The 25,198-nt window shown below is 41.9% G+C and overlaps 1 protein-coding gene across 4 annotated transcripts in view; it reads left to right on the top strand.

The window, feature by feature from the left end:
- LOC126183886 (galactosylgalactosylxylosylprotein 3-beta-glucuronosyltransferase P) overlaps positions 1-25,198 on the top strand; it is a 1,353,843-nt gene that overhangs the window by 438,423 nt on the left and 890,222 nt on the right. Inside the window, exon 1 of one of the 4 annotated variants that reach the window (XM_049926197.1) lies at positions 5,204-5,228. The exons of the other annotated variants lie outside the window; for them this stretch is intronic. The gene's annotated coding sequence lies outside the window, so the exon portion shown is untranslated. Of the gene's footprint in view, positions 1-5,203; positions 5,229-25,198 lie in introns of those variants that run through there. 4 annotated transcript variants of the gene reach the window in all.

The raw sequence follows: 25,198 nt of genomic DNA, 5'->3' as shown, positions 1-25,198 counted from the left end.
GGAAACAGACGATGATTCTGCAAGGTCCCGAGATTGGTAAGAGATGGGTGTGGTACCCCATATAAAAAAACTGAAAACAGTGCACCTTAAGGCACTTAACTTTCTGAAGTGTCTTAGTGAGAGGTCTTGAGGAGTAAACATAGAACGTGTGCTCAAATTTTACAATACTTGAACGTCTTATAGATCTGAAGAACCTTCTGTAAGGCCAGCAAGATGGCGATCATCCCTAAGGACGGAGACTGAATTCCTAGATTGATCTAATCAAGGGTCCATCGTACGGCAGAAGGAATACTACATTTTCTCGTTTACGCACCGTCAGGCCCCAAGAACAGTCGGTGTCATAGTAATAAAAGTTGTAATGAAATCGTAGGGTAGACCACATTTGAAATGAGTTTCACGGGAACAGCTTTTTTTTACATATTCCTTTCTTCGTTTGTGGTGTTCAGAGTATCTATGACTGTTTGAGTAGTATGCTTGACATATGTTCCCTACATACACATTGTTCTTTACAGATCTGCTACTTGGTTTTTCACAGTTTTTATCGAAATACTGAAATCAACCATTTTCTTCCCACATTATTCACGAAAAGAAAATGATGAATCTTTTCCACAGTATTTTTTTTTTCGGCTGATGAGTAGTCGCATTTTTTTACAACTCTTCACAGAAATGAAATATATTGTCAGTTACTTCGCGGAATAATCGGTGATAGTGGTATCTGAGGGCCAGCTATGCAAGTGGCTGAGCCACCAGTCCTCACGTTCGAATATATTGTGCAGATTTTGATCGAGCGAGGTGACAGAGCGGTTAAGACTGGAATTCCATTCAGGAGAAATAATGTTGAGGTTCCCGTCCAGATATGCTGATCAAGATTTCACGTGGTGTCTCTAACTCACTGAGACGATGCCACGATAAGACCACGATCAATTCCTCCGACCCCACCTCCCTGTCTCCCCACTGTGTTCCACGCAAATCATTTTCGAACTAAACTGGTGCTCTGTCACTAATGACGTCGTTATCGGTGAGGTTATAGTCTCTGATCTTCCTCATCTACAATAACTGAAAAGTATTTTGTTTATTCTTAAGACTTGCGAATGAGAATACTGATGTGTCGACAGAAGTGCCGACACAGTGTTATTTTGAGGGGGCCGATATGCACGCTATAAGCTCTCCCAGAATATCGTGAAGTCTGAAACAGGACGCTCAATGAATGCTAATAAGAAAAGAACGTTGCTTTGGGAATACTTAACTTTAATCCATCCTTTTGTTATACATCGTTCTTGTTGAGACATGCTTTAGACGATAATTATCAATTGCTATGTAAGGCTAATGGCGCCTTGCTAGGTCGTAGCCATGGACTTAGCTGAAGGCTATTCTAACTATCTGCTCGGCTAATGAGCGATGCTTCGTCAGTGTAATCGCTAGCAATGTCGTCCGTACAATTGGGCGAGTGCTAGTCCGTCTTTCTAGACCTGCCATGTGGTGGCGCTAGGTCTGCAAGTACTGACAGTGGCGACACGCGGGTCCGACATGTACTAATGGACCGCGGCCGATTTAAAGCTACCACCTAGCAAGTGTGGTGTCTGGCGGTGACACCACAAATACAACGTAGGTTCACTAGAAAAGGATGCAAATTTTCTCGCACACTCGCACAGTTAAGTATTTTTGCCATAGAGAAAAATCAAGGAAAGCTAAACCCATTTTGCACATACGCCATAGGTTTCTTAATTGCACCGCGAGTGCCATGGAAGGAAGAGTCATACTTATCAGCCAGAACATTATGACCACCGACCTATTACCGATATAAAGCCGTCCAGGCGGTAGCAGTGTCATCTGGCGAGGAATGACTGCTAGTCAGACACAGGCATGGTGAGGATGCTGTCCGTCTGCAGAATGAGGAAGGCATGCAGTATATCTGAGTTTGACCGTGGGCAGATTGTGATGGCCCGGAGGTTCCGCATGAGTATTCAGGAAACTGCACGACTTGCCGGGTGTTCGAGGAGTGCTGTATTGACTGTCCTCAACATGTGGCGAAACCAAGGTGAAACCGCGACCAGACATCGTGGGGTTGGGCGGCCACCCCTCATTACAGAGTCGGACACCGTAGGCTAGGCAGACTGGTAAAACAGGACAGGCGGCAAACTGTGGCGGAACTGACATCAAACGTTAATGCTGGACAGAGTACAAGTGTGTCCGAAAACACAGTGCATCGAGCAATTCTAACGTTGGGCCTCCGCAGCCGACGACCCATGGATGTTCCAATGTTAACACCATGACTTCGTCAACTGTGACTGAAATGGGCACATGACCATCCGCACTGGACGTTGACGCAGTGGCAGAGCGTTGCATGATCTGATTAATCCCGCTATCTTCTTCATCATACCAATGGGAAGGCGCGAATCCGTCGTCTTCCAGGGGAACAGCTCCTTGACAACCCTACTGCGGGATGGGGACAAGCTGGCGGCGGCTCCATTATGCTCAGGGGAACATTCGTGTGGTCATCCTTGGGTCCAATGAAGCTCATACAGTGCCCCACAATGGCCAAGGAGTATCGTAGACTGGTTGCAGACCACGTATAACCATTCATGAGATCATTTTTCCCCGGCGGCAATGCTGTTTTTCAACAAGATAATGCGCCATGTCACAAGGCCAGGAGTGTGAGGGAGTGGTTCAAGGAACACAGTAGCAAGTATCATTTGATATGCTCGTCCCCCAACTCGCCAGATCTGAACCCGATCCAACACATCTGGGATGTGATGGAACGTGGTGTCAGAGCTCGTCGCCCTCCTCCCCGGAATTAACAGGAATTGGTGACTCGTGTGTGCAAATGTGGTTGCAAGTCCCTCCAGCGACCTACCAAGACCTCATTTCTTCCAAGCCACGACGCGTCGCCGCTGTTGTCCGTGCCAAAGGAGGGCTAATGGCTACTAGGTAGGTGGTTAGGTTGTTCTGGCTGATAAGTGTTCAAATGGCTCTGAGCACTATGGGACTCAACATCTGAGGTCATCAGTCCCCTAGAACTTAGAAGTACTTAAACCTAACTAACCTAAGGACATCACACATATCTATGCCCGAGGCAGGATTCGAACCTGCGACCGTAGCAGTCGCGCGGTTCCGGACTGAGCGCCTAGAACCGCTAGACCACCGCGGCCGGCCCGGCTGATAAGTGTATCTTATAATCTGGTAAACACGGAGGTAACTAGAGATCGAGCACTTCCTGAGTTAAAATATGATAGATAAGGAAACTGAAACTTCCTGGCAGATTAAAACTGTGTGCCGGACCGAGACTCGAACTCGGGACCTTTGCCTTTCGCGGGCAAGTGCTCTACCAAGTCGAGTCTCGGTCCGGCACACAGTTTTAATCTGCCAGGAAGTTTCATATCAGCGCACACTCCGCTGCAGAGTGAAAATCTCATTCTGGAAACATCCCCCAGGCTGTGGCTAAGCCATGTCTGCGCAGTATCCTATTTCTTTCAGGAGTGCTAGTTCTGTAAGGTTCGCAGGAGAGCTTCTGTAAAGTTTGGAAGGTAGGAGACGAGGTAATGGCAGAAGTAAAGCTGTGAGGACTGGGCGTGAGTCGAGCTTGGGTAGCTCAGTTGGTAGAGCACTTGCCCGCGAAAGGCAAAGGTCCCGACTTCGAGTCTCGGTCCGGCACACAGTTTTAATCTGCCAGGAAGTTTCATATCAGCGCACACTCTCCTGCAGAGTGAAAATCTTATAACAGATAAGGAAACTGGCTATGATGGTGATAAAAGAACAATCACTGTAGTAGTCTAAAGTGATTTAGGACAACGTTGGAAAGTGTGGATGGTCGAATGGCAATTCTGAAGTCTTCTCTTCCCTGATACAAGTCTTATCCACTGCGCCATCTCTCACCACTAACAAGAGAAACTCATCATCGCACGCCTCTCAGATTTAGTGTTAAGACGATCCAGCGAATAGTCCTTCAAAAACTGAACACAGATCAGGCATGAAAACAGGAGGAAGATGTACTGAACTGTGAAAAAGAAAGCAAAATAGAAACAGTGAACTGTCCAAGAACAAGAAGTGCAACACAGAGCAACCCAACATTGCCACAGCGTCGTGGATAAGTGGTCGTGGTGTTGGACGGCCAAACGGGCGAGCCGTTTTCAAAACTCCCTCGTATCATTTTCTTTTTCACAACATTATGAACTGTCCGTCCGCTCATTGAAATGTTTGTTCTGTTTCTGCAGTCTTGGCAGTTGTCATACTATACATTGGTTATAGAATATGAGTCACGTGGTAAGAATACGTTACCGTCGCAAGTAAATGTGATGAATAGTGAGGGCAGGCGAGATACCACATAGACGTTTCACATAAATGAAAACAACAAATAAACGGGTGTGAACTATGTTACAACAAAGGAATTGAAGAGTCAAGACTTCCAAAACGGAACGCAACTTCAAAAATGTTAAAAACATATGTTTTGACAGAGCACAGAGACACTGTGCGATTGTGTACCTGTTGCGTTCATTTGTTACAGCTTATGTGACAGACTATTATTATTTCATCATTTCCTTGGAAGTGATCACATTCACGTTCATACGAACACGTACATCGGGCGAGTAGGCACATCTCACTCACTTACCAGTCGTACAAATTAGTGTGTCGATAAGAAATTCCTTTCATACGACATACGAACTGCTACTAATGCCGTGTACGACACAACAGACGTGTTTTCTGGTGGAGGATTCGGTTGACTTGTCTCCGTGTCATCAATCGTTTGCGGTTCCCATTCGAAAGCCACTTCCTTTTGGCTGCTAATAGAGTAGTTGTGCATAATCAACTGTGATATGTCCGCAGCTCGTGGTCGTGCGGTAGCGTTCTCGCTTCCCGCGCCCGGGTTCCCGGGTTCGATTCCCGGCGGGGTCAGGGATCTTCTCTGCCTCGTGATGACTGGGTGTTGTGTGATGTCCTTCGTTTGTTAGGTTTAAGTAGTTCTAAGTTCTAGGAGACTGATGACCTCAGATGTTAAGTCCTATAGTGCTCAGAGCCATTTGAACCATTTAACCATGATGCTATTTCTCTTCCTGGCTGCTCTATATTGCACTTCTTGTTCGTGGACCGTTCACTGTTTCTGTTTTCCTTTTTTTTCAAGTCCAGTACACCTTCTTCCAGTTTTCATGCTTGATCTGTTTCAGCTTTTGACGGGCTGTCCGCTGGGCACTCTTACCACTAAATCTGAGGGGGTGCGATGGGGAATTTCCTTTGTAAGTAATAAACCGTATAATATAAATCAAAACAACGAGTACTCAAATGCCAGCTGCAGACAGCCCCTTACATTCTTTTAGTGCGCACTGTCTAATTTGGTTGGCGCTTTGAACTTTCGAGTCTTGATACAGCCACTTATGCACGAAACACAGGTGCACGAGTTCTAATTTGTGATGTTCTACAGCGCCGTGTAGTGATACTTTTATGTTAACTTTGTTCTTAAATGTATCTCATCAGGTCTCAGACACATGTGAAAGCGCCGTTGAATAGAGCCGTTCTTTTACTTTTTGGTAAATGCACGCAGTCCTGGCGGAATATCGCAAATAGAAATTGTGTGCCGGACCGAAACTCAAACCTGGTAGAGACTACCGGGCTATAGCAGGCAGTGCTCGGTTGGTTTACTTAACAAGTGAAATGCACGCAAAGGCAAATATTTGTTGTTGACCTCACGTCTGACTCACGGTTTCGACCTGTCAGCTTCCATCAACAGTTAAATTATGGGAAAATGTCACTACATACCAAAGGAATTTGCTGTTCACATGAAGAGGCGCATTACTACTTTTCCACCTCCTTTTGCGTCTTTTAGAATATACAAGTGTTTGATTAGCTATACTTTCGTACGTAATAAAACATCGAACTCACTTGAAGGTTAAAGGGTGCTAGCAGGAATATCGACATAAGTCGGAGGTTCGGAATTCTTTAATCGTCGTTACGAGAGTGAGAATGAGGCGGTGCAGATGGTGCTGAGGCAGCAGAGCTTGCGGCCTGCAGGCGAAACCGCGCGGGGAGCGGCTTTATATATGGATGTGCTGCAGCCGTGGGCACACGCGGTGGCGGGGGTGCGCCTGAAAGGCCTTTTACGGCCGTATTATCGATCTCAAAACTGTGTGCTGCCTCCTTGCACCAGAATCGCCTACCACTGGCTTGCCCAACTATTCGCAGAGACATATTCGCCATATGCTTCATTTACACACAAAGAATAACTTCTGAGAGTAGTTATGATCTGTGTGAGAGGAGATGGCACGTGAGAAGGAAATAAAAAGAAAAAAAAATTAACCCTCGTGAAGCGCTATGCAAATTGAGTAATTTATTTTTTATATTACTGTTTTAGTGAAGAAAAAATCGACAGCTTTGAATGATCTTTCCACTTAGTTACGCTTACTTTGCTGAATTTTTATATTATTTACTTTCATCGATTTAATTCAGTTCTTTGTGTCTTATCCAAGGATGTCTATTCAATTTTTGCATAGTTATTCATTCCCTTCCATCGATATTTCTTTTATCAAGGCTACCCATTCGTTTCTTTTCTTTCTTTTTGTGTGTGTGTGTGTGGGGGGGGGGGGGGGGGGAGGGGGAAACTAGCTTTCCCTTGCTTCAATCACTCATTGAGTAATGCTCCCTTTGTAACTCTCAACAATTTCTGGTTCATTTAGTTTGCACAGATTCCACCTCCTGAATTCTATACCTTTCTGCAATTTCTTCATTTACAATCTGCAGTTCATAACAAATAAATCATAGTCAGATTCAACACTGCCCCTGGATATGTTTTGCAGTTTAAAATCTCGTTTCTAAATCACTATCTTACCAGTATGTAATATATCTGAAACGATCCGGTGGCTCCAGGTGTCTTCCTCGTATACAACCTACCGCCGTTACTCATAAACCAAACGTTAGCAATGATAAACTCTTTCTAGTGGCAAAATTCTAAGCGGCGTTTCTCCTTTTTCCTTCTGTTCCTTTTCCTACTACCGATTTCGAATCCTCCATCATAACTAAATTTTCGGCTAAAGTAATTAGCTGAACAATCTTTTTTATGTCATCCTACATTCCTTCAACATCTTCATCTGTGGGTCCAGTAGGCAAGTAAATTTATACTACTGTGGCGGGTGTTGGCTTTGCATCTATCTAAGCTACGATGACGTGGGAAGAATGCTCCTCACATTACCTTTATGAATGTGGTACTTCAAGAGAATGCTGGAAACCAGATGGATAGAGTGGATAACTAATGATGGGATACTGATCTAACTGAACGAAAAAGAAATGTGTGGCACAACCTGACTAAGTGAAGGATGGAATAATGGAATTCAGGGCTTGACTGCAGTAGATGGGCAGCAAGATTTGGCTCCAATAAGCAGTTACAAATGGAAGTTTGTTTCAGTAGTTGAGCACAAATGAAGACGCTTGCGCAAGATTGACTACTGTGGAGGGCTGCAGCGAACCAGTTTTCGAACTAAAGACCATAACAATGAGAAGTTGACGCCAATTTTTTTAGTCAACGCTCGAATTTGCGCCCCCTGCCACGCAGCACGTACGTTACAGTTATGTGATAAGCATCTTGGTTTCTAATACGGCAGGCGGAAAGGTACGAAACATGTGTCTGCAATGAGTTATATTATTTCATAAGTTAGTGGGATTGTATATTGCCATGAAAAAATAACACATTCTTTCGTATCGTTTCCTACAGTTCAGTGGAAGTGGAGCGCTAAGTGTAATTTCCAACACAGAACAATTTGTGTAGTTGCAGGAAGAAAAAAAAATTTCAAATATGGGTGAAATCTTGTGGGACTTAACTGCTAAGGTCGTCAGTTCCTAAACTTACACACTACTTAACCTAAATTATCCTAAGGACAAACACACACACCCATGCCCGAGGGAGGACTCGAACCTCCGCCGGGACCAGCCGCATAGTCTATGACTGCAGCGCCCCAGACCGCTCGGCTAATCCCGCGCGGCAGTTGCAGGAAGACTGTCCCTTTTAGTACACAAATACTGGAATGTAGGATTACTATTTTTCCTTGTGTGGATGTTAGTTAATAAAATATTTTCACATTCGGGGGAGAAAATATTTTATTGAAATATTCTGCAAAGATCCCGCCGCAACGAGAAACGCTTTGTTTTAATTTTCAAAGCGATAGGGTCTGCAGCTGTGATTAATTTTTTGATTTATTTCATGATTTTGTTTTAATGATTGCCACCCCAAATCTCGTATCATATCCACGACACTCTCTCCCTTTTTCACTATAATACAAAACGAGCTTCTCTCCTTTGTCCTTTTCCGATGTCCTCCGTAAATCCTGTCTGGTAAGAAACCCACACCGCGCAGTAATACCTCAGAAGAGGACGGACAAGGGTAATGTAGGCAATGTGTTCAGTAGATTTCTTGCATCTTCTAAGTGTTCTGGCAGTAAAACGCAGTCTTTTACGCATTCCCCACAACATTTTCTCCGTGATAGCCCCAGTTTAAGTTGTTGGTAATTATAACAAATAAAGTAAAATCGGATGTCATAAATGGCCGGGACACCCCGAACCGCCAGGTTCAGCCGCCTAATTGGAAAGGTTTTTCCCATCCTCCGCGCCCGCGCGTATATTTCCGTCGCGTAATATCAGAGTTGGGTGAGTAAGAGTACCTGTTAAGTGTAGGTGACTGTAATATGTGTGTGTGTGTGTGTGTGTGTGTGTGGAGGGTCATGTTCATGTTTTGGGCTGATGAAAGAATGGAAAGAGTGAAACTCTTTGCCGCTGCATGGCCTACAGGTCTCGAGTAGCAATAAGGGGGGCGCTGAGCTCAACTTGCCAACCCGACAGGCGGATCACCATCACCAGTGTCGCGTGCACTCACTTTATGAAACACTGAGGAGCGGTTTGGAATTAGGCTGGTGATCAGGGACTTAAGGCACCATCCCTTGTGTCCCTTCTGCCGTGAAGGCAAAGAGAAGTCTGTCAACAGCAAGCGGCGTGCCCGGACGGTCACCGTCCGAATACTGACCACGCCCGACGGTGCTTAACTTCAGTAATCGTACGGGAACCTGTCTATCCACTTCGGCACTGCCATTGACTGAGTAACTGTAAATCTTAGGAATTTAGTTGAATTGACTGCCTTCAAATTTGTGTAATTTATCGTGTAGCTGAAATTTAACGGATTCCTTTTAGTATTCTTGTGGGTAGCCTCATACTTTTCATTTTGTAGTCAATGGCCACTTTTTCCATCATACAGATATCTATATAAATCATTTCGTAATTCATTCTCCCCCCCCATGAACCATGGACCTTGCCGTTGGTGGGGAGGCTTGCGTGCCTCAGCGATACAGATAGCCGTACCGTAGGTACATAGCCGTACCGTAGGTACAACCACAACGGAGGGGTATCTGTTGAGAGGCCAGACAAACGTGTGGTTCCTGAAGAGGGGCAGCAGCCTTTTCAGTAGTTGCAAGGGCAACAGTCTGGATGATTGACTGATCTGGCCTTGTAACAATAACCAAAACGGCCTTGCTGTGCTGGTACTGCGAACGGCTGAAAGCAAGGGGAAACTACGGCCGTAATTTTTCCCGAGGGCATGCAGCTTTACTGTATGATTAAATGATGATGGCGTCCTCTTGGGTAAAATATTCCGGAGGTAAAATAGTCCCCCATTCGGATCTCCGGGCGGGGACTACTCAAGAGGATGTCGTTATCAGGAGAAAGAAAACTGGCGTTCTACGGATCGGAGCGTGGAATGTCAGATCCCTTAATCGGGCAGGTAGGTTAGAAAATTTAAAAAGGGAAATGGATAGGTTAAAGTTAGATATAGTGGGAATTAGTGAAGTTCGGTGGCAGGAGGAACAAGACTTCTGGTCAGGTGACTACAGGGTTATAAACACAAAGTCAAATAGGGGTAATGCAGGAGTAGGTTTAATAATGAATAGGAAAATAGGAGTGCGGGTAAGCTACTACAAACAGCATAGTGAACGCATTATTGTGGCCAAGATAGATACGAAGCCCACACCTACTACAGTAGTACAAGTTTATATGCCAACTAGCTCTGCAGATGACGAAGAAATTGAAGAAATGTATGATGAAATAAAAGAAATTATTCAGATAGTGAAGGGAGACGAAAATTTAATAGTCATGGGTGACTGGAATTCGAGTGTAGGAAAAGGGAGAGAAGGAAACGTAGTAGGTGAATATGGATTGGGGCTAAGAAATGAAAGAGGGAGCCGCCTGGTAGAATTTTGCACAGAGCACAACTTAATCATAGTTAACACTTGGTTTAAGAATCATGATAGAAGGTTGTATACATGGAAGAACCCTGGAGATACTAAAAGGTATCAGATAGATTATATAATGGTAAGACAGAGATTTAGGAACCAGGTTTTAAATTGTAAGACATATCCAGGGGCAGATGTGGACTCTGACCACAATCTGTTGGTTACGACCTGTAGATTAAAACTGAAGAAACTGCAAAAAGGTGGGAATTTAAGGAGATGGGACCTGGATAAACTGAAAGAACCTGAGGTTGTACAGAGTTTCAGGGAGAGCATAAGGGAAAAATTGACAGGAGTGGGGGAAAGAAATACAGTAGAAGTAGTGAAGGCAGCAGAGGATCAAGTAGGTAAAAAGACGAGGGCTAGTAGAAATCCTTGGGTAACAGAAGAAATATTGAATTTAATTGATGAAAGGAGAAAATATAAAAATGCAGTAAGTGAAGCAGGCAAAAAGGAATACAAACGTCTCAAAAATGAGATCGACAGGAAGTGCAAAATGGCTAAGCAGGGATGGCTAGAGGACAAATGTAAGGATGTAGAGGCTTATCTCACTAGGGGTAAGATAGATACTGCCTACAGGAAAATTAAAGAGACCTTTGGAGATAAGGGAACCACTTGTATGAACATCAAGAGCTCAGATGGAAACGCATTTCTAAGCAAAGAAGGGAAAGCAGAAAGGTGGAAGGAGTATATAGAGGGTCTATACAAGGGCGATGAACTTGAGGACAATATTATGGAAATGGAAGAGGATGTAGATGAAGACGAAATGGGAGATACGATACTGCGTGAAGAGTTTGACAGAGCACTGAAAGACCTGAGTCGAAACAAGGCCCCGGGAGTAGACAACATTCCATTTGAACTACTGATGGCCTCAGGAGAGCCAGTCATGACAAAACTCTACCATCTGGTGAGCACGATGTATGAGACAGGCGAAATACCCTCAGACTTTAAGAAGAATATAATAATTCCAATCCCAAAGAAAGCAGGTGTTGACAGATGTGAAAGTTACCGAACTATCAGTTTAATAAGTCACAGCTGCAAAATACTAACGCGAATTCTTTACAGACGAATGGAAAAACTGGTAGAAGCCGACCTCGGGGAAGATCAGTTTGGATTCCGTAGAAATGTTGGAACACGTGAGGCAATACTGACCTTACGACTTATCTTAGAAGGAAGATTAAGGAAAGGCAAACCTACGTTTCTAGCATTTGTAGACTTAGAGAAAGCTTTTGACAATGTTGACTGGAATACTCTCTTTCAAATTCTAAAGGTGGCAGGGGTAAAATACAGGGAGCGAAAGGCTATTTACAATTTGTACAGAAACCAGATGGCAGTTATAAGAGTCGAGGGACATGAAAGGGAAGCAGTGGTTAAGAAGGGAGTAAGACAGGGTTGTAGCCTCTCCCCGATGTTATTCAATCTGTATATTGAGCAAGCAGTAAAGGAAACAAAAGAAAAATTCGGAGTAGGTATTAGAATCCATGGAGAAGAAATAAAAACGTTGAGGTTCGCCGATGACATTGTAATTCTGTCAGAGACAGCAAAGGACTTGGATGAGCAGTTGAATGGAATGGATGGTGTCTTGAAGGGAGGATATAAGATGAACATCAACAAAAGCAAAACGAGGATAATGGAATGTAGTCAAATTAAGTCGGGTGATGTTGAGGGTATTAGATTAGGAAATGAGACACTTAAAGTAGTAAAGGAGTTTTGCTATTTGGGGAGCAAAATAACTGATGATGGTCGAAGTAGAGAGGATATAAAATGTAGACTGGCAATGGCAAGGAAAGCGTTTCTGAAGAAGAGAAACTTGTTAACATCGAGTTTAGATATAAGTGTCAGGAAGTCATTTCTGAAAGTATTTGTATGGAGTGTAGCCATGTATGGAAGTGAAACATGGACGGTAAATAGTTTGGACAAGAAGAGAATAGAAGCTTTCGAAATGTGGTGCTACAGAAGAATGCTGAAGATTAGATGGGTAAATCACATAACTAATGAGGAAGTATTGAATAGGATTGGGGAGAAGAGAAGTTTGTGGCACAACTTGACCAGAAGAAGGGATCGGTTGGTAGGACATGTTCTGAGGCATCGAGGGATCACCAATTTAGTATTGGAGGGCAGCGTGGAGGGTAAAAATCGTAGGGGGAGACCAAGAGATGAATACACTAAGCAGATTCAGAAGGATGTAGGTTGCAGTAGGTACTGGGAGATGAAGAAGCTTGCACAGGATAGAGTAGCATGGAGAGCTGCATCAAACCAGTCTCAGGACTGAAGACCATAACAACAACAACAATTCATTCTCATTTTCAGTTGACTACACTAAATCGTAAACGACAGTTTTATCTGCAAACAATGTAAGAGGACCGCTCAGATTGCCTCCTGAATGCTTTATATGGATTAGGTACAGAAGAGGGCCTATAACACTTCCTTTGGGAAGTTAATATTGTTGTCATTGTTTCATGGACATTCCCGTTGTATTATTTCTCATCGTCAGTGGCAGTCATCTGAAAACCACTCACAAATTTCTTAAGTAAGTTAAAAATCTCAGTGACAGTGGCAACTGCCAACTCACTTGAATCTACAGGTGTAGAAATTTGTCACTGATCCATCTGTCAACATTAAGTAAGCGGTTTTCTAATTGCGAGACTATGTTCGACTTCTTCATTCTTATTCTGATTATTCTAGTTTCTCAAACTAACCTGTAGAATGTGCTTGTAAGTTTTCACGGATTTCATCTTATTCGTCGATCGAAGTATATTCCATATTCTGTACTTAAATGACGTTCTCTACAAAGTCTGATCCGTCTTCAAAGTCATAGACATGAAATCACTTTCCCTGTGGTGTCATCGAAACTAATACGATGTTACCTATCATCATAGCAGGATAATCACCTCTCGGAACTTAATTCAGAGTTTTTAATTTCAACAAAAATTATCGTACCGGTATTCATGGATCTTTGTGGAGCATTCTGAAATACTGGAGCAGCTGTACCATCAACAGTAGCTATTGTCTCTTTTAACCAGGAAATGAAGAGGAGATAAGGATTCCCTATTTTCATTGCGAGCGAAATACTGTTGCTCCGCTAGGATTTGAACTGCCTACTAGTTGATTGCCACAGTTGCAGAATATTTTTGTCAGCTCGACAACGATGATTGCATAGTACAAATTCCTCGGTTCTAAATAGCTCAATATTGTGTATAATGTGCGTGGTCGGTACTGTGTAGGTTTCACAAGGGCCTGACACATAAATATGAGACTGGTAGTGACTTACATGGGAGCCATAAATAATCATTAATTTTCTAATTTTGTGTTGCTGCCTATGAGAGTTTTCCCACGCACTAATAATGAAATAGATTGGAAAGGAAAGGTGTGAGGGAGGAATTTTATCTGTTGAGGAAGTCTGATGCCAATACGTATTGCAGCAGTTTCTTGGAAAAGGCAGTGTCTGAGTGCTAACTTTACTTCAATGCCAGAAGCAGCGAGAAGAACTGTCATGCTGCCATTGCGTCTCTTGCGTGTCAGAAAAGCTCTTTGATAACGGCACAGTAGATCAATCACTGACCACGAAGCACAAGACTAATGGTGGCGTTACCTCGAATACTGCAATGAGCAAGGCATAAGTTAAGTGTAATGTACTTGTAACTCAGGATAAAAAAGTAGATCAGTCATGCCTGGAGACCACGAAATGAATGGGTGCTGCTGCTGCAGGCCAAGGGAACAAAATTTCAAAATCTGAAACGTATTCCTTCGGGTACTGGCTTGACGCGGTTGAGCATTTCCTTGAAAATATGAAGACACATTAAATATAACAGATTAGAAACGTTAAAAAAACATACTGACGATTTATATATACTGCATGTCTAAAGGCAGTCATTTCTGCTAGAACAGATAAGTTTTAGTTCTTACAACGCGCGCTGGAAGCAAGGATGACGAAATAATAACCCTTTAAGGGACAAAATGTTCTGTCCAGCATAACAATTAAACGCATGTCAGGATTTACTCTCTGGGAATATTGATCAATAAAAATGGACAATTTATTATGTATTTATACGCCAGTTATCAGTTATGGGCTGGTAAATATTCATACCATTGAACCAGGAGTACAAAATCTGTGCTGAAGAAATTTGAAAAATCTTCAGGAAATTATCAACGTCAACTTCTCCTATTAAATGTAAGTCCTCAGAAGGAAGACTTTCCCAAAGGACTGGGGTTCACTTATAAATCCAAATTTGCAGGCACATCACTATCAAAGTCAGTTTCATGACTTTTATGAAATGTTTCTTCAAGCATAGGCTAACACACTACCGTACCAGCTGGATCTGTAATAGAGGTTTCAACCAATGGTCCATTTGACACTGTTACCTAGACTATCATCAGTTACTGTAGTAGTGATTGAAAGTGTAAAATAGTAGCTACATTATTTCCATCAGAATCTCCTCCAGTTTCTGAAACTTCTGTGTGCTCTTCTGTAACCCCTTTTCAGCTGTTCATTTCACCACTATCCAGAGCACCATCTGCCATGGAAGTAATTCTTATTGATCTAAAACAAAAATTCACGAATGTCAATACATACCCTAGAACTAAACAAACGAACCAAATGTTTGTAAATAATATGGATATTACGTTGAAGTGTGCGCATAAAATGTTTTCTTCCTCTTGCATATTTTTAATAATCATCCTACATGTGCACTGTCAGCAGATATAATTCATATTATCGCAGCAGCTAACATTTTCAAAGTAATTTGTGAAATAGTATAATCTGCAATGGTCATTTTTCATTGTGTTGTGTGTGTGTGTTGTGGTGGTCTTCAGTCCAAAGGCTGGTTTGATGCAGCTCTCCATGCTACTCTATCCTGTACAAGCTTCTTCATCTCCCAGTACCTACTGCAACATACATCCTTCTGAATCTGTTTAGTGTATTCATCTCTTGGTCTCCTTCTACAATTTTTACCCTCCACGATGCCCTCCAATACTAAATCGGTGATCCCTCGATGTCTGAGAACATGTCCTAGCAACCGATCCCTTCTTCTAGTCAAGTTGTGCCACAAATTTCTCTTCTCTCCAATTCTATTCAATACTTCCTTTGGAGAGAAGAGAACCACTTGTATGAATATCAAGAGCTCAGATGGCAACCCAGTTCTAAGCAAAGAAGGGAAAGCAGAAAGGTGGAAGGAGTATATAGAGGGTTTATACAAGGGCGATGTACTTGAGGACAATATTATGGAAATGGAAGAGGATGTAGATGAAGATGAAATGGGAGATAAGATACTGGGTGAAGAGTTTGACAGAGCACTGAAAGACCTGAGTCGAAACAAGGCCCCGGGAGTAGACAACATTCCATTTGAACTACTGATGGCCTCAGGAGAGCCAGTCATGACAAAACTCTACCATCTGGTGAGCACGATGTATGAGACAGGCGAAATACCCTCAGACTTTAAGAAGAATATAATAATTCCAATCCCAAAGAAAGCAGGTGTTGACAGATGTGAAAGTTACCGAACTATCAGTTTAATAAGTCACAGCTGCAAAATACTAACGCGAATTCTTTACAGACGAATGGAAAAACTGGTAGAAGCCGACCTCGGGGAAGATCAGTTTGGATTCCGTAGAAATGTTGGAACACGTGAGGCAATACTGACCTTACGACTTATCTTGGAAGGAAGATTAAGAAAAGGCAAACCTACGTTCCTAGCATTTGTAGACTTAGAGAAAGCTTTTGACAATGTTGACTGGAATACTCTCTTTCAAATTCTGAAGGTGGCAGGGGTAAAATACAGGGAGCGAAAGGCTATTTACAATTTGTACAGAAACCAGATGGCAGTTATAAGAGTCGAGGGACATGAAAGGGAAGCAGTGGTTGGGAAGGGAATAAGACAGGGTTGTAGCCTCTCCCCGATGTTATTCAATCTGTATATTGAGCAAGCAGTAAAGGAAACAAAAGAAAAATTCGGAGTAGGTATTAAAATTCATGGAGAATAAGTAAAAACTTTGAGGTTCGCCGATGACATTGTAATCCTGTCAGAGACAGCAAACGACTTGGAAGAGCAATTGAACGGAATGGAGAGTGTCTTGAAAGGAGGATATAAGATGAACATCAACAAAAGCGAAACGAGAATAATGGAATGTAGTCAAATTAAGTCGGGTGATGCTGAGGGAATTAGATTAGGAAATGAGACACTTAAAGTAGTAAAGGAGTTTTGCTATTTAGGGAGTAAAATAACCGATGATGGTCGAAGTAGAGAGGATATAAAATGTAGACTGGCAATGGCAAGGAAAGCGTTTCTCAAGAAGAGAAATTTGTTAACATTGAATATAGATTTAGGTGTCAGGAAGTCGTTTCTGAAAGTATTTGTATGGAGTGTAGCCATGTATGGAAGTGAGACATGGACGATAACTAGTTTGGACAAGAAGAGAATAGAAGCTTTCGAAATGTGGTGCTACAGAAGAATGCTGAAGATAAGGTGGGTAGATCACGTAACTAATGAGGAGGTATTGAATAGGATTGGGGAGAAGAGAAGTTTGTGGCACTACTTGACTAGAAGAAGGGATCGGTTGGTAGGACATGTTCTGAGGCATCGAGGGATCACAAATTTAGCATTGGAGGGCAGCGTGGAGGGTAAAAATCGTAGAGGGAGACCAAGAGATCAATACACTAAGCAGATTCAGAAGGATGTAGGTTGCAGTAGGTACTGGGAGATGAAGAAGCTTGCACAGGATAGAGTAGCATGGAGAGCTGCATCAAACCAGTCTCAGGACTGAAGACCACAACAACAACACTTCCTCATTAGTTATGTGATCTACCCACCTAATCTTCAGCATTCTTCTGTAGCAACACATTTCAAAAGCTTCTGTTCTCTTCTTGTCCAAACTATAAATCGTCCGTGTTTCACTTCCATACATGGCTACACTCCATACAAATTCTTTCAGAAATGACTTCCTGACACTTAAATCTATACTCGATGTTAACAAATTTCTCCTCTTCAGAAACGCTTTCCTTGCCATTGCCACTCTACATTTTATATCCTCTCTACTTCGACCATCATCAGTTATTTTGCTCCCCAAATTGCAAAATTCCTTTACTACTTTAAGTGTCTCATTTCCTAATCTAATTCCCTCGGCATCACCCGACTTAATTCGACTACATTCCATTATCCTCGTTTTGCTTCTGTTGCTGTTCATCTTATATCGTCCTTTCAAGACGCTGTCCATTCCATTCAGCTGCTTTTCCAGGTTCTTTGCTGTCTCTGACAGAATTACAATGGCATCGGCGAACCTCAAAGTTTTTATTTCTTCTCCATGGATTTTAGTTCCTACGCCGAATTTTTCTTTTGTTTCCTTTACTGCTTGCTCAATATACAGATTGAATAACATCGGTGATAGGCTACAACCCTGTCTCACTCCCTTTCCCGCCACCGCTTCCCTTTTATGTCCCTCGACTCTTATAACTGCCATCTGGTTTCTGTACAAATTGTAAATAGCCTTTCGCCACCTTCAGAATTTGAAAGAGAGTGTTACAGTCAACATTGTCAAAAGCTTTCTCTTAGTCTATAAATGCTAGAAACGTAGGTTTGCCTTTCCTTAATCTGTTTTCTAAGATACGTCGTAGGGTCAGTATTGCCTCATGTGTTCCAACATTTCTACGGAATCCAAACTGATCATCCCCGAGGTCGGCTTCTACTAGTTTTTCCATTCGTCTGTAAAGAATCCGCGTTAGTATTTTGCAGCCGTGACTTAATTAACTGATAGTTCGGTAATTTTCACATTTGTCAACACCTGTTTTCTTTGGGATTGGAATTATTATATTCTTCTTGAAGTCTGAGGGTATTTCGGCTGTTTCATACATCTTGCTCACCAGATGGTAGAGTTTCGTCAGGACTGGCTCTCCCAAGGCTGTCAATAGTTCTAATGGAATGTTGTCTACTCCCGGGGCCTTGTTTCGACTCAGGTCTTTCAGTGCTCTGTCAAACTCTTCACGCAGTATCATATCTCCCATTTAATCTTCATCTACATCCTCTTCCATTTCCATAATATTGTCTTTAAGTATATCGCCCTTGTATAGTAAACCCTCTATGTACTCCTTCCACCTTTCTGCTTTCCCTTCTTTGCTTAGAATTGGGTTTCCATCTGAGCTTTTGATATTCATACAAGTGGTTCTCTTTTCTCTGAATGGCTCTTTGATTTTCCTGTAGGCAGTATCTATCTTACCCCTAGTGATATGCGCCCCTACATCCTTACATTTGTCCTCTAGCCATCCCTGCTTAGGCATTTTTCACTTCCTGACGCTCATTTTTGAGACGCTTGTATTCTTTTTTGGTTACTTCATTAAGTGTATTTTTTGTATTTTCTGCTTTCATCAATTAAATTCAATATCTCTTCTGTTACCCAAGGATTTGTTTTAGCCCTCGTCTTTTTACCTACTTGGTCCTCTGCTACCTTCACTATTTCGTCTCTCAAAGCTACCCATTCTTCTTCTACCGTATTTCTTTCCCCCATTCTTGTCAGTCGTTCCCTAATGCTCTCGCTGAAGCTCTCTACAACCTTTGTTTTTTCAGTTTATCCAGGTCCCATCTCCTCAATTTACCACCTTTTTGCAGTTTCTTCAGTTTTAATCTACAGTTCATAACCAATAGATTGTGGTCAGAGTCCGCATCCACCCATGGAAATGTCTTACAGTTTCAAACTTGGTTCCTGAATCTCTGTCTTACCATTGTATAGTCTATCTGATACCTTCCAGTATCTCCAGGCTTCTTCCATGTATACAACCTTCTTTTATGAGTCTTGAAACAAGTGTTAGCTCCGTGCAAAATTCTACCAGGCGGCTTCCTCTTTCATTCCTTACTCCCATTCCATATTCACCTACTACGTTTCCTTCTCTTCCTTTTCCTACTGTCGAGTCCCAGTCACCCATGACTTTTAAATTTTCGTCTCCCTTCACTATCTGAATAATTTCTTTTATCTCATCATACATTTTATCAATGTCTTCGTTATCTGCGGAGGTAGTTGGCATATAAACTTGTAAAACAGTGGTAGGCGTGGGTTTCGTATCTATCTTGGCCACAATAATGCGTTCTCTATGCTGTTTGTAGTAGCTTACCCGCATTACTATTTTTTATTCGTTATTAAACGTACTCCTGCATAACCCCTATTTGATTTTGTATTTATAATCCTGTATTGACCTGAACAAAAGTCTTGTTCCTCCTGCCACCGAACTTCACTAATTCCCACTATATCTAACTTTAACCTATCCATTTCCCTTTTTAAATTTTCTAACCTACCTGCCCGATTAAGGGATCTGACATTCCACGCTCCGATCCGTAGAACGGCAGTTTTCTTTCTCCTGATAACAACGTCCTCCTGAGTAGTCCCCGCCCGGAGGTCCGAATGGGGGACTATTTTACCTCCGGTATATTTTACCCAAGAGGACGCTATCATAATTTATCCATATAGTAAAGCTGCATGCCCTCGGGAAAAATTACGGCCGTAGTTTCCCCTTGCTTCCAGCCGTTCGCAGCACCAGCACAGCAAGGCCGTTTCGGTTAGTATTACAAGGCCACATCAGTCAATCATCAAGTCTAGTGCCCCTGCAACTACTGAAAAGGCTGCTGCCCCTCTTCAGGAACCACACGTTTGTCTGGCCTCTCAACAGATACCCCTCCGTTGTGGTTGCACCTACGGTACGGCTATCTGTATCGCTGAAGCACGCAAGCCTCCCCACCAACGGCAGGGTCCATGGTTCATGGGGGAACCATTTTTCATTACAAGAAGAAATTTACAGTTTATAATAAAAAACATTGGATGTAACTGGGAAATGAATTCACGAAAATCCATTTGTTTACATGTACGGTATGGAAGAAAACTAGCTGTGTATGCACTTACAAATGATTCCCGTTATTACTTCTATACTTTATAGTCTAAGAAACGTTAGTATGAATTGAACTTACCGTCATTTATACCAGAAGATATCATAAGCGTGATTCCACAGATGAAAAATACTAACTGAACACAAAATCAGCTCTGAAGACGAATGCCTCAAATTCATCGGTAAATATTGACACCATTACTCACATGTTCGCTGATATTTCAATCCTACCCGCTTAGGAACATAAAAATGGTATCCACATTTATTAGAGAAACTATAGTGAATGAAGTAGTGTCAATAAAATGTATTGTTAGCATTAAATAAAGTAATATTTTGCATTTAAGGCCAGTGGTATAAATATTTATCCGTGTCACTTGAAGTGTTAAGAACGGAGCATAAGCGCAGATTGGGGATGGATGAGGAAATTCTAACCAAAACAACTGTCTTACGCTCTGCCTTAAGCGACTCATATAAATAATCTAGAACTTAAATTTGGATGGATGGATGAGGGCATGAACCCTGATCCTCCAGACTGAGAGTCCCGTGTTTTAACCACTATGGCTTCTTGCTCGGGAAAGCTTTGGGGAACAACGCGTGGTGTCTTAATCTTCTCACGTGTGGCCATTAGTGTCCCTGCTTTAATACCATATGCAAATGGTTAGCAGACTCATGATGGATTATCTGTATGGTATCTAAAATAGGTAATCGTATTTCTCATTAGAGAAGTTTATTCATTTTTGTAGCTTTCAGTTTCACAGTTTCACTTTTTGTTTCTGAGGCATTATATAAAATTAAAAATGGAGTTAAAATTCAGATATGTGTGTCTGTGACTGTATGTAAGTGTGTGTGTGTGTGTGTGTGTGTGAGAGAGAGAGAGAGAGAGAGAGAGAGAGAGAGAGAGGCGTTCGCTGTCTTTAGAATTGCGTCTTTCGGTGGGTAAAAATTAAATGTAAGAAAAGTATGTAGAAAATTTATAACCGTAGGGAAGATAGTGAAGCTAATGAATTAGACAAAAATACGCCCTAAAACTAATGGAGTACCATGGCTGTGTGCATTTTCATATTATTTCGATCGACTATATGCGTATTAAACTAGTTCCTCTCACAAAACGCAAGAATCGTCTGGAATATAGTTTTGACGTTCTTTTTTAAGGGAATACGGTGGAGAAAGGAATTTTAACGTATCGTTGAAAGCTAGGTCATAGCTGTAACTCTGTTTCACGGACGTTGGTAAGGAGTCAATATGGGCTTGGTAAGAATCATTAGTCATGTTTTTACTTTTGTGGCTTATAAAAGGAACACCAGAATGTTGTTAAGCTGTTTTTCACGTTTAACATATCTGGTTGTACACTTGGCAACCGACGATGATCACCGTGTTTAATCGAAAGCGATCGCTACAAAATGGTTCAAATGGCTCTGAGCACTATGGGACTTCTTAAACCGAACTATCCTAAGGACATCACACACATCCATGCCAGAAGCAGGATTCGAACCTGCGACCGTAAGAGCCACGCGGTTGCGGACTGAAGCGCCTAGAACCGCTCGTTCCCAGCGGCCGACTAACACAAAACATAAATTAAGTAAATCATCAGAAAGTTCGTACATCAGATAATTTTAGGTTTTAGCGTTTTCAGAAGGTGCACTTATATTTTTTTCTGGTGCTGTTGCACTCCATTTCTGCTGCTTACCTTTAACTATCGTAATTGTCAAACAAACTTTTCTTCTTAAATACAAATTAAAGCGAATTTGAATACTGGTGGCTGTGGTCTATATAGCAATGAATACAGATCGCATTGGATATAAAAATTGTATTTACCGAGGATAATTCACAAAAATGGTGCAAATCCTATTGTCTTAAAAAGTCTTGGAAGATACAATTACAAAATGTCTATTTTCAAGGTTAGCAAAATGGTATTCTCTGTGCAGGAAAAACGTGCAATAACGCTAACATTAACCACTGAAATTCTTGGACGTTTTGCATTTCCTGTTCCAAGAAGTGAGATGAAGATAGCCTTAAACTACCTTATAAAAGGTGTAGCTAAAGAATAAAGCCTTATTTGCGAAGAACTGTTACTTTTACTTTGAGACAGATTCCTTAGATATGCAGCCAAAATCCACTCCTCTGGTTCCAGTGCTGTCAGTAAGTATTCAAACGTTATTTATACCTGTACAACGTCTTCAGGTTGCAGTTGGCAGTGTCAAATACCTGACATGCACAACACGAGACAGATACAAATAAAGCATTATCCTCTGAATGAAATGCTAGTGTCTTCACTAAACATTAAAACAATGCTGACTATTTTGTTAAACTACGACCCAAAACGTGACAGTACGTATCTGTTATGAACTCTCAAAAATTTTTCAGTTATTCGCTTTTCACTGTTGAAATGTGTAACTGTTTACAAGTGTTAAATTTCTTAATTTAGATATCCAAAGAAGTTTACTGTGGCAGGATGGATTGTACAGCCTAACTATTTGATCTAAAAATTGCATAGCTTTCCCATTAGTTTTAAATTTTATCCGTTAGAATGGATTGTATTCTTTTATCTGAATCCTTTATTGTTATGGTCCTGTCGGCTGTCGGATGGGGGTGGAGTGTCACCTTCCACAGCAGTTTTAGTCCCAGGATGCCTCCAGGTGCCACTGGATGGAGGGCTGGTTCGACACTTGATTTACCTACACAGTATGAATATCATTTTTTAAGAGTGTAATATTGCTTTTCGTCTTAGGGAGCTGACTTGTCGACTCTACTGGCCTGGTAAAGTGAGTGAGGGGATGCTGGTGGCGGGCAGAGGTGCGCCTTCCGCCCCACGATAACCCCCAGTACGCCACCAATCACTCCTAGCTGGCTTCCACACCATCTTGTTATCGTTTAGCTACCGAATATTTTATTAATTTATTCTTAATATGTCTTAAGACACTCCTACGACAGTTTCTACCTCCTTTGTTTGTTGTCTAAAATCGAATGTTTTCCTCTCATGCTTCCGACATACCCAGTATGGAAATACCGACGACCGCGGTGGTTTGGTCTTATCCAACCACATAATCCATCCATCCATCCATCCATCACTCGGGTGATATTTAAAAATTTTTACTCCTTTGCCTCTGCGACAAGATGTGCAATAGGTTTAATCAACTAAATTACAGGCCCATATCATAAACGTCAATATGCAGCAAAATTTTAGAATATGTATTGTGTTCTAATATTATGAATTCTCTCGAAGTAAGGTCTACTGGTACATAGTCAACAGTGATTTAGAAAACAACGTTCTTGTGAAACACAACTAGCGCTTAACTCACACGCAGTGTTGAGTGCTTTCGACAAGGAATTTTAAATTGATTCCGTATTTCTAGATGTCCAGCAGGCTTTTGACAGCGTACCCCACAAGCGCCTTCTAATCAAATTTCGTGATTGTGGAATATCGTCTGAGTTATACGACTGGATTCGTGATTTACGGTCAGAGAGGTCACAGTTTGTAGTAATTGGCGAAAAGTCATCGAGTAAAACAGAAGTGATATCTGGCATTCCCCAAGATAGTGTTATTAGACACTCTGATATTTCTTATCTACACAAACGATTTAGGACATAGCCTGGGCAGCCGGCTTATCGTCTAGTAAAGTAGTCAGAAGATCGAAACCAATTTAAAAAAGATTTAGATAAGATATCTGTATGATGAGAAAATTGATGGTTGACCCTAAGTATTGAAAAGCGTGAGATCATCCACATGAATGCTAAAATGAGTCCGTTAAACTTCGGTTACACAATAAATCGATCAGATCTGAAGGTTGTCAGCTCAAGTAAACACGTAGGAATTACAATTACGAACAACTTAAATTGGAAAGAACATATAGAAAATATTGTGGGGGAAGACGAACTAAAGACTGAGTATTATTGGCAGAACGCTTGGAAGATGCAACACATCTACTAAAGAGGCTGCCAACACTACACTTGTCCGTTCTCTTTTGGAATACTGCTGCGCGATGTGGGCCTCTTACCAGATATGATTAACGGTACACAACGAGAAAGTTCAGAGAAGAGGAGCACATATTGTATTGTTGAGAAATAGGGGAGAGAGTGTAATCTACAAGTTACAGGATTTGGGGTGGACATCATTAAAACAACGGCGTTTCTAGTAGCGGCAGGACCTTATCACGAAATTTAAATCAAAAAATTTCTCCTCCGACTGCGAAAATGTTTTGCTGACGCCGACTTAAATGGGGAGAAATGATCATGATAGTAAAATAAGGGCAATCAAAGCTCGCACGGAAAGATATAAGTGTTCGTTTTTTCCATGTGCTGTTCGAGAGAGGAATAATAGAAGATTGGTGTGAAGGTGGTTCGATGAACCCTCTGAAGGCACTTAAGTGTGATTTGCAGAGTTGCCATGTAGATGTAGGTGTTCAGTGCATAACATGCTGGCCTCGACTAAAGTACTCTGTACGTGTGAAGACACTGCGTTCAATGAAACATGACCCGTTGGCGCTGAGTAGAGTTCGACAAAACGAAGTGTCTTCGTGGAAGGAGTGTAAGTGAATTTTCTTTTTTGTGGAATGACGTAGAGCCGCGCAGCCGGCGCTAATGGACAGTGCACTTCGTCTTCGGTGCGCGCTTGGCCGTCGCCGCCGGCTCCGCGTATGGAGCACTGATTGCGTCCGTATTGAACGCGGCGGAGGCAAAATGTCATTTTTTTTTCTATATCGTCTCATATCTCCGACTTTAACGAGAGTCTCCGCGAAATGAATCGCGTAGACAGCGACAAGGTTTCGCTCATCAGGTAACTGTTGTAATAAAAAATACAGATATGAGTCTTTTGAAAATGTATTTTTTACATCAAATAACATAGCGTAGCTAACTCAGCATTTAGAGATGTTTCTATTAAAAACACAAAATAACGTCGTGAATTTTGTACAGAAACTGAAGAAATTGAGCACAAACAGACCAGATTTTTTGTAATTAACTTATAGATCTTTAATTGAACTTGCATCACACCCACGTGTCAAGGAGATGTTTCGTTAAACGACCTATTCTATTCAAAATTAATAAGGGACACCGTCAAGGTGAACGTGGACCTTAGGCGATTTTAAAGGCT

This window comes from Schistocerca cancellata, chromosome 4 (assembly GCF_023864275.1).
Source record: "Schistocerca cancellata isolate TAMUIC-IGC-003103 chromosome 4, iqSchCanc2.1, whole genome shotgun sequence".
Classification (NCBI taxonomy): Eukaryota; Metazoa; Arthropoda; class Insecta; order Orthoptera; family Acrididae; genus Schistocerca; species Schistocerca cancellata.
This window is presented reverse-complemented; position numbering and strand designations above follow the sequence as displayed.